This window comes from Pristiophorus japonicus, chromosome 9 (assembly GCF_044704955.1).
Source record: "Pristiophorus japonicus isolate sPriJap1 chromosome 9, sPriJap1.hap1, whole genome shotgun sequence".
Lineage (NCBI taxonomy): Eukaryota > Metazoa > Chordata > Chondrichthyes > Pristiophoridae > Pristiophorus > Pristiophorus japonicus.
The window spans coordinates 219,629,791-219,642,369 of NC_091985.1; the positions used below are offsets into that span (position 1 = coordinate 219,629,791).

General features: G+C 43.6%; 1 pseudogene; it reads left to right on the forward strand.

Annotated features, from left to right (window-relative positions):
- Positions 1 to 400: 400 nt before the first annotated feature.
- Positions 401 to 11,665, forward strand: LOC139274146 (zinc finger protein 229-like; annotated as a pseudogene).
- The last annotated feature ends 914 nt before the right edge of the window (positions 11,666 to 12,579 follow it).

Consider the following 12,579-nt stretch of genomic DNA (forward strand, 5'->3'; position numbering starts at 1 on the left):
ATGAGTAAATAGTTTAGGCACTCTTACTCCAGTGTCAGGCTCACACAATCGTTTTTTCAGTAATTCGGATGATAACTAATATGCTCTCAATGTGGCCCATTTAATTAGTGATAAAAGCAACTTGTGAAATAATCCCATTTTTGTTAATTTAATTTGTGACAAAAAGATGGTCTGAGCATGTGCTAAATACATGCTGCTCCTCCCCTCCCCACAGTGTTTAAACCGACGGGAAGGGCCCATGTGAGCTCCCCTCCCCCAGCTCTGTCAGCGGCTGCCGTTTCCTCTGTGCTGGGCTGGTGATCATTGAACACATCAGGGAGCGGAGATATCCCGGGCCCGAGTAAGGGAGCAAACAGCAGCCTCCTTACAGCAGCTCATCACATTGGGACTGTGTCCACAGATGGGCTTTGAGTCGGGGTAAGTTCAGCGGCAGTCGGGGGCTGTCTGTAAGAGGTGGAGTGGAACAGGAACTAGTTCTGGAACATGAAGTGAGTGGGGGAAGGGAGAGGCCATTCTCGGGCTGTGTGTGTACGGTGTAAGGTAACAGAGACAGTAAATCACCTCGCTCTTTCAAATCATTGCTGCTTTCTTTCTCCAAATCAGTAATGAATGTTCCTGATTCAGTTCCAATCTCAGTGTCTGTTGTTCTTGGACAGTGAACAGTGGAAACACAGCCTGACTGAGGATGTCACAAAGTGCATCTATTGGCAGGCACCAGAAGAGGAGTGTGACAGGAGACATTTCAAAAATGGGTTATTTTGTTTCGGTGCGTTGAATTCTCCAGAACCATGTTGCTGGTGATCGAGAGATACATTGTCGCTCCCTCAGATACATCAGGATCTAGTCACTGTGACATTTTGTTAACTACACAGGCCCTCCGCTTGGTTCCAATAGACTGAGAACAATTGTTGTACAGCCCAGGTAGCTGTGGTTATATTCCAGGAAGCAATTCAGAATTTTACAGATAGTCCCATAGGATTGGGAGATATAAACCTGGACTGTGCCAATCGGGTGTTCCCATTCATGGACCAGTGCTGGGTTTGGGTTGTGTCTGGATGCTGATAACTTACTATAGAATCGTCCTACACACCTGGTGTGGTGAATCTGAGTGCCACTGTACTGCAGTGAGGTCAGACAATGACACTGTTTGTATCAAGGATTCCTCTCTCCAGATACTTTACTTTATTATAAACAAATACATTAATTATAACTTTATTTTTATATTCTCTTCATCATCTGCCCATATCATAATTAATAGTGTTCTCCTATTATTATTCTCAGAGCAAAATACTTCACCAAGCCAGAATAAATTTGATCTTTCCTCAACCCGGAACACAAGGAACAGTGCAGGCAGCTCCTTCTCACACACAGTAAGTACATTATCACTCACAGAGCGCAGAGAGACACAGAACTGACCTCAATCATATTGTCACAGGCAGCAGAAGCTGTCAGTCCCACAGTGATTTGAATTTTCAGAGTTATATTATGAATCCCACAGTCACTTGGAGCAGTACAATAATGTGTTATTTCAAAGTCCAATCATATTGCATTGAAAGGCAGATCCAATTTCACTCCCTTACTCTCACCCACGAACAGATAGATACAGACACAGTATCAATCCACACTGGTGTCTGTAAACTGACTCTCAAACCCAACAGCTAACATACAAGAGCAGAGAAACGGAGGTAATGGACTGAACCAAACCTCCTCCTGAGACAGTCATCGATAATCGCAAACTATCATCCGCCTACAGCAGGTGGAGGAGGAACCAAATCCAACACTCACACAGAGCAAGAATAGCTCAGTACAAGAGACTGTCAATGACATAATCAATCTCACACTCACACACCACCAGTCTAACAGATACATAATCAATCTCACACTCACACACCACCAGTCTAACAGATACATAATCAATCCCACACTCACGCATCACCAGTCTAACAGATACATAATCAATCTCACACTCACACACATCACCAGTCTAACAGATACATAATCAATCCCACACTCACACATCACCAGTCTAACAGATACATAATCAATCCCACACTCACACACATCACCAGTCTAACAGATACATCATCAATCCCACACTCACACATCACCAGTCTAACAGATACATCATCAATCCCACACTCACAAACAGTAACAGAAACTGACAGCTACAGAATTAATTCCACACTCACAAACAGTACCAGAGACTGAGAGACACATAATGATTCATACACTCAGACACATTGACTGACCGATTGAGAAAGAAACACAATCACCTCCAGTACCTGAGATTGACTGACTGACTGATAGTGAAACCACACTCACATACCAGGCCCTTACAGCTACAGACAAATAATCACACTCACATACCAGAGACAGATAGTTAGAGAATGAACTCCACAGTCACTCACCAGAAGCTGACAGGTACAGAAAAAAAACACTTTTGCTTTCCAGAGACTGATAGATACAGAGTAATACCCACACTCACATTCCAGAGACTGATAGATACAGAGTAATACCCACGCTCACATTCCAGAGACCGATAGATACAGAGTAATACCCACACTCACATTCCAGAGACTGATAGATACAGAGAAAAACCCACACTCACATTCTAGTGACTGATAGATAGAGTAATACCCACACTCACATTCCAGAAATTGATAGATACAGAGTAATACCCACACTCACATTCCAGAGACCGATAGATAGTGTAATACCCACACTCACATTCCAGAGACGGATGGAGTAATACCCACACTCACAATCCAGAGACCGATAGATACAGATAATACCCACACTCACATTCCAGAGACTGATAGATACAGAGTAATACCCACACTAACATTCCAGAGACTGATAGATACAGAGTAATACCCACACTCTCATTCCAGAGTCCGATAGATACAGAATAATACCGAAACTCACATTCCAGAGACTGATAGATACAGAGTAATACCCACACTCACATTCCAGAGACTGATAGATACCGAGTAATACCCACACTCACATTCCAGAGACTGAGAGATACAGAGTAATACCCACACTCACATTCCAGAGACTGAGAGATAGAGTAATACCCACACTCACATTCCAGAGACTGATAGATACAGAGTAATACCCACACTCACATTCCAGAGACTGAGAGATACAGAGTAATACCCACACTCACATTCCAGAGACTGAGAGATACAGAGTAATACCCACACTGACATTCCAGAGACTGATAGACAGAGTAATACCCACACTCACATTCCAGAGACTGATAGATACAGAGTAATACCCACATTCACATTCCAGAGACTGAGAGATACAGAGTAATACCCACACTCACATTCCAGAGACTGAGAGATACAGAGTAATACCCACACTGACATTCCAGAGACTGATAGACAGAGTAATACCCACACTCACATTCCAGAGACTGATAGATACAGAGTAATACCCACATTCACATTCCAGAGACTGAGAGATACAGAGTAATACCCACACTCACATTCCAGAGACTGAGAGATACAGAGTAATACCCACACTCACATTCCAGAGACCGATGGAGTAATACCCACACTCACAATCCAGAGACCGATAGATACAGAAGTAATACCCACACTCACATTCCAGAGACTGATAGATACAGAGTAATACCCACACTCACATTCCAGAGACTGATAGATAGACTAATACCTACACTCACATTCCAGAGACTGATAGATACAGAGTAATACACACACTCACATTCCAGAGACCGATAGAGTAATGCCTACACTCACATTCCAGAGACTGATAGATACAGAGTAATACCCACACTCACATGCCAGAAACTGAAAATACAGACTAAAAACTACATTCCCATAACAGAAACTTATAGGTACTGATTAAAACCCTTACTCAAATTTCAGAAGCAGACAGATACAGAATAAAACCCACACTCACTTCCCAGAGATGGACAGATGCAGAATAAAACACATACCAGAGAGTGAAAGATATAGAGTAAAATCACCTGAAAGTGACTGATTGATTCAATGTCAAACCCACAATGCCACAGCTGTACCAGACACTTAAAGGCACAGAATGAAATCAACATTCATATAATAGCAACTGACGGGTACAGAAAACATACACACATTAACATACCAGTGACAGACAGGTAGAATGTGGTAAACTCCACACTCACAAGTGAGGTATAGAATATTACCCCACTCATAACAGAAACAGACAGGTACAGATAAAAAAGTGCCACACTCACACACAAGAGAGTGACGGGTACAGAGTGAAATCCACACTCACACACTTGAATAAAACACACATTCACGTAACAGCAACTGACAGGAGGAAAACCCACACTCACATACTACAGACTGACATTCACAGATTAACACCCACACTCATATACCATAGACCATCAGATTCAGAGTAAAACCCACACTCACATACCATAGACTGACAGATACAGAGTAAAACCCACACTCACATACCATAGACTAACAGATCCAGAATAATACCCACACTCACATACCATAGACTGACACATGCAGAATAAAACCCACACTCACATACCATAGACTGACACATGCAGAATAAAACCCACACTCACATACCATAGACTAACAGATCCAGAATAATACCCACACTCACATACCATAGACTGACACATGCAGAATAAAACCCACACTCACATACCATAGACTAACAGATCCAGAATAAAACCCACACTCACATACCATAGACTAACAGATCCAGAATAAAACCCACACTCACATACCATAAACTGACAGATCCAGAGTAAAACCCACACTCACATACCATAGACTTAGATACAGAGTAAAACCCATACTCACACCAAAGACTAATAGATACAGAGTGAAGATCACATTCACATCCCAGAGAATGACAGCTGTAGAGTAAAATCCACACACACATAAAAGTGAGTGACAGATAAAAAATAAAATGCACATTAACATCCCAGAGAGTGAAAGATACAGACAAAAATCCACATTCATGTTAACGATATTGACACATACAGATAATACCCAAACCCATATACCAGAAACTGACAGATACAGAGAAAAACCCACACTCAAATCCCAGAGATTGACCGATAAAGAATAAAACTCACACATACATCCTCGAGAGTGATAGATACAGACTAAAATATGCACTCCCTTACCAGAAACTGGGAGTTATTGTATTGAGTAAAATCGTTACTCATATAACACAAGCTGCCAGGTACAGAGTAAAATCCACATTCACCTGAGATACTGAAAGATGCCAAATGAAACAACAACAAAAACAACTTATATTTATATACTGGAAACTAACAGGTATAGGACAAAACCCACACTTACATATCAGAAACTGACAGATACAGAATAAAACCCACACTCACGTACCAGAAACTGACAGATACAGAATAAAACCCACACTCAAATACCATAGACTGACAGATACGGAGTAAAACCCACACTCACATACCAGAGACTGACAGATACAGAGTAAAACCCACAATCTCATACCAGACACTGACGATTACAGATTAAATCCCACTTTCACGTCAGAGAAACTGAAAGGCGCAGAATGAAGCCCCACTCAAATACCAGAAACAGACAAAAGCCCACATTACCTGAAACTGACCGAGAGTAAAACCCACACTCGCCTACCAGAGATTGAAATTTACAGATAAAATCCAGACATACACCAGAAACTGAAAAATAGAGAGTGAAAACCCACACTCACACACCAGTAACTGACAGATACAGATTACAACCCAACTCACATATCAAACACTGACAAATAAAGAGTAAAACCGCACTCACAAAGAAAATCAACATTCAAATACCAAAAATTGACAGTGCCAGAGGGAAACCCACAATCGCAGAGTAGAAAGAGACATGAACAGAGTAAAATGCACACTCACATTTCAGAAACCGATAGGTACAGAATACAGCTCGCATTCACATAACAGAAACTGACTGGGATAGAGGAATCGCAAACTAACATACCAGAGAATGACGAGAACAGAGTGAAATCCACACACACACATACCAAAAACTGTTATTTACAGAGTAAAATTCACACTCACATACTATAGACTGAGAGATAGCGTGTAAAACTCACACACAAATATCAGAAACAGACAGACACAGGTAAAACCCACACTCGCATATCAGAAAATGACAGGGACTGTGTAAATCCGACACTCACATGAAAGATACAGAGTGAAACCCACACTCATTTACCAGTAATTGACAGGTACAGTGTGAAAACCTCCCTTCCACACCATAAACTTACAGATATAAAGGAAAAGCCACACTTGCTAACCAGAGACTGACAGAAACAGAATAAATACGACACTCACTGGTGGGTGTAGTCTATTGGCCCCTAACAGTAGCTACACTGTTGGATGGAGTATAAATCAAGAAATAATGGAGGCTTGTAAAAAAGGAGCAGGAATAATCATGGGAAATTTTAATCTTCTTATTGATTGAAAAAATCAAATTGGCCAAGGTAGCCTTGAGGAAGAATTCATAGCGTGTATCCGGGATAGTTTCCTTGAACAGTACTTTTCGGAACCAGCCAGAAAGCAGGCTATCTTAGATCTGGTATTGTGTAATGAGAACATAAGAACATAACAATAGGAGCAGGAGTAGGCCATTTGGCCCCTCGAGCCTGCTCCGCCATTTAATAAGAACATGGCTGATCTGATCATGAACTCACCTTCACTTCCCTGCCCGCTCCTCATAACCCTTTATTCCCTTAACGCTCAAAAGTCTGTCTATCTCCGCCTTAAATATATTTAATGACCCAGCCACCATAGCTCTCTGGGGCAGAGAATTCCACAGATTTACAACCATCTGAGAGAATAAATTTTTCCCCATCTCAGTTTGAAATGGGCGACCCCTAATTCTGAGACTATGTCCCCTAGTTCTAGTTTCCCCTGTGAGTGGAAATATCCTCATTGCATCCACCTTGTCGAGCCCCCTCATTATCTTATATGTTTCAATAAGACCACCTCTCATTCTTCTGAACTCCAATGAGTATTGGCCCAATCTACTCAACCTCTCTTCATAAGTCAACCCCTTCATTTCCGGAATCAACCGAGTGAACCTTCTCTGAACAGCCTCCAATGCAAGTATATCCTTTCTTAAATACAGACACCAAAACTGTATGCAGTACTCCAGGTGTGGCCTCACCAGTACCCTGCACAGATGTAGCAGGACTTCTCAGCTTTTATACTCTGTTCCCCCTTACAATAAACACCAACATTCCATTTGCCTTCCTGATTACTTGCTGTACCTGCATACTAACTTTTTGTGTTTCATGCACAAGTACCCCCAGGTCCCTCTGTACTGCAGCACTTTGCAATTTTTCTCCATTTAAATAATAATTTGCTTTTTATTTTTTCTGCCAAAGTTGACAACCTCACACTTTCCCACATTATACTCCATCTGCCAAATGTTTGCCCACTCACTTAGCCTATCTATATCCCCTGCAGATTTTGTGTGTCCTCACAACTTGCTTTCCCACCCATCTTTGTATCATCAGCAAACTTGGCTACATTACACTCGGTCGCTTCATCCAAATCATTAGTATAGATTGTAAATAATTGAAGCCACAGCACATAAGAACATAAGAATTAGGAACAGGAGTAGGCCATCTAGCCCCTCCAGCCTGCTCCGCCACTCAACAAGATCATGGCTGATCTGGCCGTGGACTCAGCTCCACTTACCCGCCCGCTCCCCATAACCCTTAATTCCCTTATTGGTTAAAACTCTATCTGTGATTTGAATACATTCAATGAGCTAGCCTCAACTGCTTCCTTGGGCAGAGAATTTCACAGATTCACAATCCTCTGGGAGAAGAAATTCCTTCTCAACTTGGTTTTAAATTGGCTCCCCCGTATTTTGAGGCTGTGCCCCCTAGTTCTAGTCTCCCCGACCAGTGGAAACAACCTCTCTGCCTCTATCTTGTCTATCCCTTTCATTATTTTAAATGTTTCTATAAGATCACTCCTCATCCTTCTGAACTCCAATGAGTCAAGTCCCAGTCTACTCAATCTATCATCATAAGGTAACCCCCTCATCTCCGGAATCAGCCTAGTGAATCGTCTCTGTACCCCCTCCAAAGCTGGTATATCCTTTCTTAAGTAAGGTGACCAAAACTGCATGCAGTACTCCAGGTGCGGCCTCACCAATACTCTGTACAGTTGCAGCAGGACCTCCCTGCTTTTGTACTCCATCCCTCTCGCAATGAAGGCCAACATTCCATTCGCCTTCCTGATTAACTGCTGCACGTGCAAACTAATTTTTTGGGATTCATGCACAAGGACCCCCAGGTCCCTCTGCACCGCAGCATGTTGTAATTTCTCCCCATTCAAATAATATTCCCTTTTACTGTTTTTTTTTCCAAGGTGGATGACCTCACATTTTCCAACATTGTATTCCATCTGCCAAACCTTAGCCCATTCACTTAACCTATCTAAATCTCTTTGCAGCCTCTCTGTGTCCGCTACACAACCTGCTTTCCCACTAATCTTTGTGTCATCTGCAAATTTTGTTCCACTACACTTTGTCTCCTCTTCCAGGTCATCTATGAATATTGTAAACAGTTGTGGTCCCAGCACCGATCGCTGTGGCACACCACTAACCACTGATTGCCAACCTGAAAAGGACCCATTTATCCCGACTCTTTTCTTTCTGTTAGTTAGCCAATTCTCTGTCCATGCTAATACATTTCCTCTGAATCCGCGTACCTTTATCTTCTGCAGTAACCTTTTGTGTGGCACCTTATCGAATGCCTTTTAGAAATCCAAATACACCACATCCATCGGTACACCTCTATCCACCATGCTCGTTATATCCTCAAAGAATTCCAGTAAATTAGTTAAACGGTGGGAGCACCGATCCCACTAGTTACTGTTTGCCAACCGGAAAATGACCTATTTATCCCGATTCTCTGTTTTCTGTTAGTTAGCCAATCCTCTAGCCATATTACCCTGAACCCCATGAACTTTTATTTTGTGCAGTCACCTTTTATGTGGCAACTTATCGAATGCCTTTTGGAAATCCAAACACAACACATCCACTGGTTCCCCTTTATCCACTCTGCTCATTACATCCTCAAAGAACTCCAGCAAATTTGTCAAACACGATTTGCCATTCATAAAACCATGCTGACTTTGCTTGACTCAATTATGCTTTTCCAAATGTCCTGCAACAGATGTTAGGCTAACTCATCTTGTAACACTGTTATGAATCACCTTGGGACATTGTACTACATTAAAGGCGCTTTATAAATAAAAGTTATTATTATTAAAATAACATAAAGCTGCGGGTTTGTGCACCGCCACAGAGATTCATCACGATGTAGAGCGCATGCGTGGCCATCTTTGCAAAAGAACAATGTGTGGGCGGGGCTACAGGGTCCCAGTGAACCCAGCCAGAGTCAGCACCTTCAGGGGAGGAGAGGGAGGGGAACCAGTGAGTGTAGAACTGAACCCAGCCAGAGTCAGCACTTTCAGGGGAGGAGAGGGAGGGGAACCAGTGAGTGTAGAACTGAACCCAGACAGAGTTGGTGGTGAAAACTGGGAGCAGAGGGCATGTTGTCTTCAGATGTGTGATGTGTTTGAATTTCAGCACAGGGAGGATGGAGAGTGTATGGGAGGAACAAGAGAGGAATGAATGTTCGATGGAATCTAGAATTATCTGTTCTGAATTTCTGTTCGGTACTTGCAGTAATTATTTTTGTAAACTCCTTTTACAGGTATTAGAACGGCAGGATTTGCAGATGGGAAACTGAAACCAAACATCACGTCAAGATCTGACGGAATCATTCGATTACTCAGGACCTGAATATCATCGGACTTTGAATCTGGAAGGAGAAATGTTTGTCTGTTCTTTCAGTAGGAACAGATTTCAAACATCATTGTGACTGGTAAAGCACTGAGACACACACACACCTGAGTGAGAGTGTTCCAGTGCACTGCCTTGGAAAGAGCTTTAACCAGTTATACAACCTGAAAAAACATTGCACCATTCACAGCGGGGAGAAACCGTACACGTGTTCTGTGTGTGGACGAGGCTTCAACTGATCGTCCAATCTGGATAGACACAAGGACACCCCCACCACGGAGAAACCGTGGAAATGTGGGGACTGTGGGAAGAGATTCAATTATCCATCAAGGCTGGAAATTCATCGACGCAGTCACACTGGGGAGAGATCGTTCACCTGCTGCATATGTGGGAAGGGATTCACTCATTCATCCCAACTGCTGACACACCAGCGAGTTCACACTGGGGAGAGACCATTCACCTGCTCTGTGTGTGGGAAGGGATTCACTCAGTCATCCAACCTGCTGACACACCAGCGAGTTCACACTGGGGAGAGACCATTCAACTGCTCTGTGTGTGGGAAGGGATTCACTCAGTCATCCAGCCTGCTGATACACCAGCGAGTTCACACTGGGGAGAGGCCGTTCACCTGCTCTGTGTGTGGGGAGGGATTCACTACCTCATCCAACCTGCTGACACACCAGCGAGTTCACACTGTGGTGAGGCCGTTCACCTGCTTTGAGTGTGGGAAGGGATTTACTACCTCATCCTATCTGCTGGCACACCAGCGAGTTCACACTGGGGAGAGGCCGTTCACCTGCTCTGAGTGTGGGAAGGGATTCACTCATTCATCCAACCTGCTGACACACCAGCGAGTTCACACTGGGGAGAGGCCATTCACCTGCTCTGTGTGTGGGAAGGGATTCAGTATCTCATCCAACCTGCTGGTACACCAGCGAGTCCACACTGGGGAGAGGCCGTTCACCTGCTCAAAGTGTGGGGAGAGATTCACTTGTTCATCCAACCTGGTGAAACACCAACAAGTTCACACCAGCGAGAGGCCATTCACCTGCTCTGAGTGTGGGAAGGGATTCACTCACTCTTCCAGCCTGATGACACACCAGCGAGTTCACACCAGCGAGAGGCCGTTCACCTGCTCTGATTGTGGGAAGGGATTCACTCACTCTTCCAACCTGCTGACACACCAGCGAGTTCACACTGGGGAGAAACCGTTCACCTGCTTGGAGTGTGGAAAGGGATTCACTCAGTTATCCAACCTGCTGAAACACCAGCGAGTTCACACTGGGGAGAGGCCGTTCACCTGCTTAGTGTGTGGGGAGGGATTCACTCAGTCATCCAACCTACTGAGACACCAGCGAGTTCACAAGTGACTGCAGGGTTTGGATTCTGCTGTTGTTGCTGCTGTTATTCACATCCTACTGAATCATATTCATTCTGTTAGTTGCCGTTTATTTCTGTTGATGTTAATAACCCTTCAACTAGCCTGGAGTTTAATATTTTGATATTTCAAATAACAGTGTGTTGATATTTGATGTCTCCAAGATAAGAGGAGACTAATTGATGTCCTGTTACTCACTGCTCCATTTTTGATCGGGGACAAGGAGCGTCGTGATCGGGGCCCAGGAGAGGCGAGGGCCCAGGGGCAGCACGGGCCAGCCCACACTGCGATCTGTGGATAGTAGAAGCCTGTGTGCGCACTAGGTCCGTGCAGCAGAGCTTGGTCTCCAGTCGTCTTGGTTAACCCTTGCCACTGGATCAAGACCTAGCTCTGTCAAGCCCGTGTAGTGGCTGGTGTACAACGGCCACCCCATGTTAAAAGAATCCACGCACAGGCATCTTCCACCCTCCAGTATGTAGTTCGGGACCGAGAATGTCAGATTCCTCATTGAAACACTTGTGAACTCATGTATTTTTGGTGTGGAAGTGGGTCATCCTCGATACGAGGGACGGCCTAATACTATACTACCATTTTTGAGCCTTTTCTCCTTTCTGACTCTAGATTAGTTCAGTTCTCAGACCTTCAGTTACTCTCAGGGACAATTCCCAGCTCCCCATACCTTCCAGAGTGCCTCTCCTAGCCTTGGGATCCAGGGAAGGTATCGGTAACACGCCCGGGATCACTAAACACAAAACCCAGTCTGCCAATCACTTTCAGTTACTGGACTTAGTATGTGCCCCACAGCATCTCTCTCACCTTCGATGTGTGAATGGAGCATCATGCCTGCAAATCTGGGTTCAATTTAAATTTGAATCCACTCCAAGTGTATTTAAAAAAAAATACATACAAGTAAACTGATCACATCAAATAATTGGCAAAGGTTTAGAGTCAACAAGATGAACAAGTAAACACAGCACGGCCCAATAACCCAGTTCTATATTCACAGGAGAAAGTCTGTTATCTAACTCCTCGAGTGATAGAGAAAGATCCCAACTTTAAGAACATCTAGAATCTGTTGTAAATATATTTCAAATCCTCACTGGTACAACCTTTCTATTTTCAATTGAAATGAATGGAAGATGAGGAGGGGTTAGAGAGTAGGGGTGAAAGAGGAGTTGGGAATGGTTAGAGAGTTGGGGTAAGAGAGGGTTTGGAGAGTAGGGGGAAAAGAGGAGTTGGGGTAAGAGAGGGTTTGGAGAGTATGTGTGAAAGAGAACATGGCCTTAAGCTCTGTAATTCCCTCCCTAAGATTCTTCGCCTCTCCCCCTTTCTCTCCTCTTTTAAGATTCTCTTAAA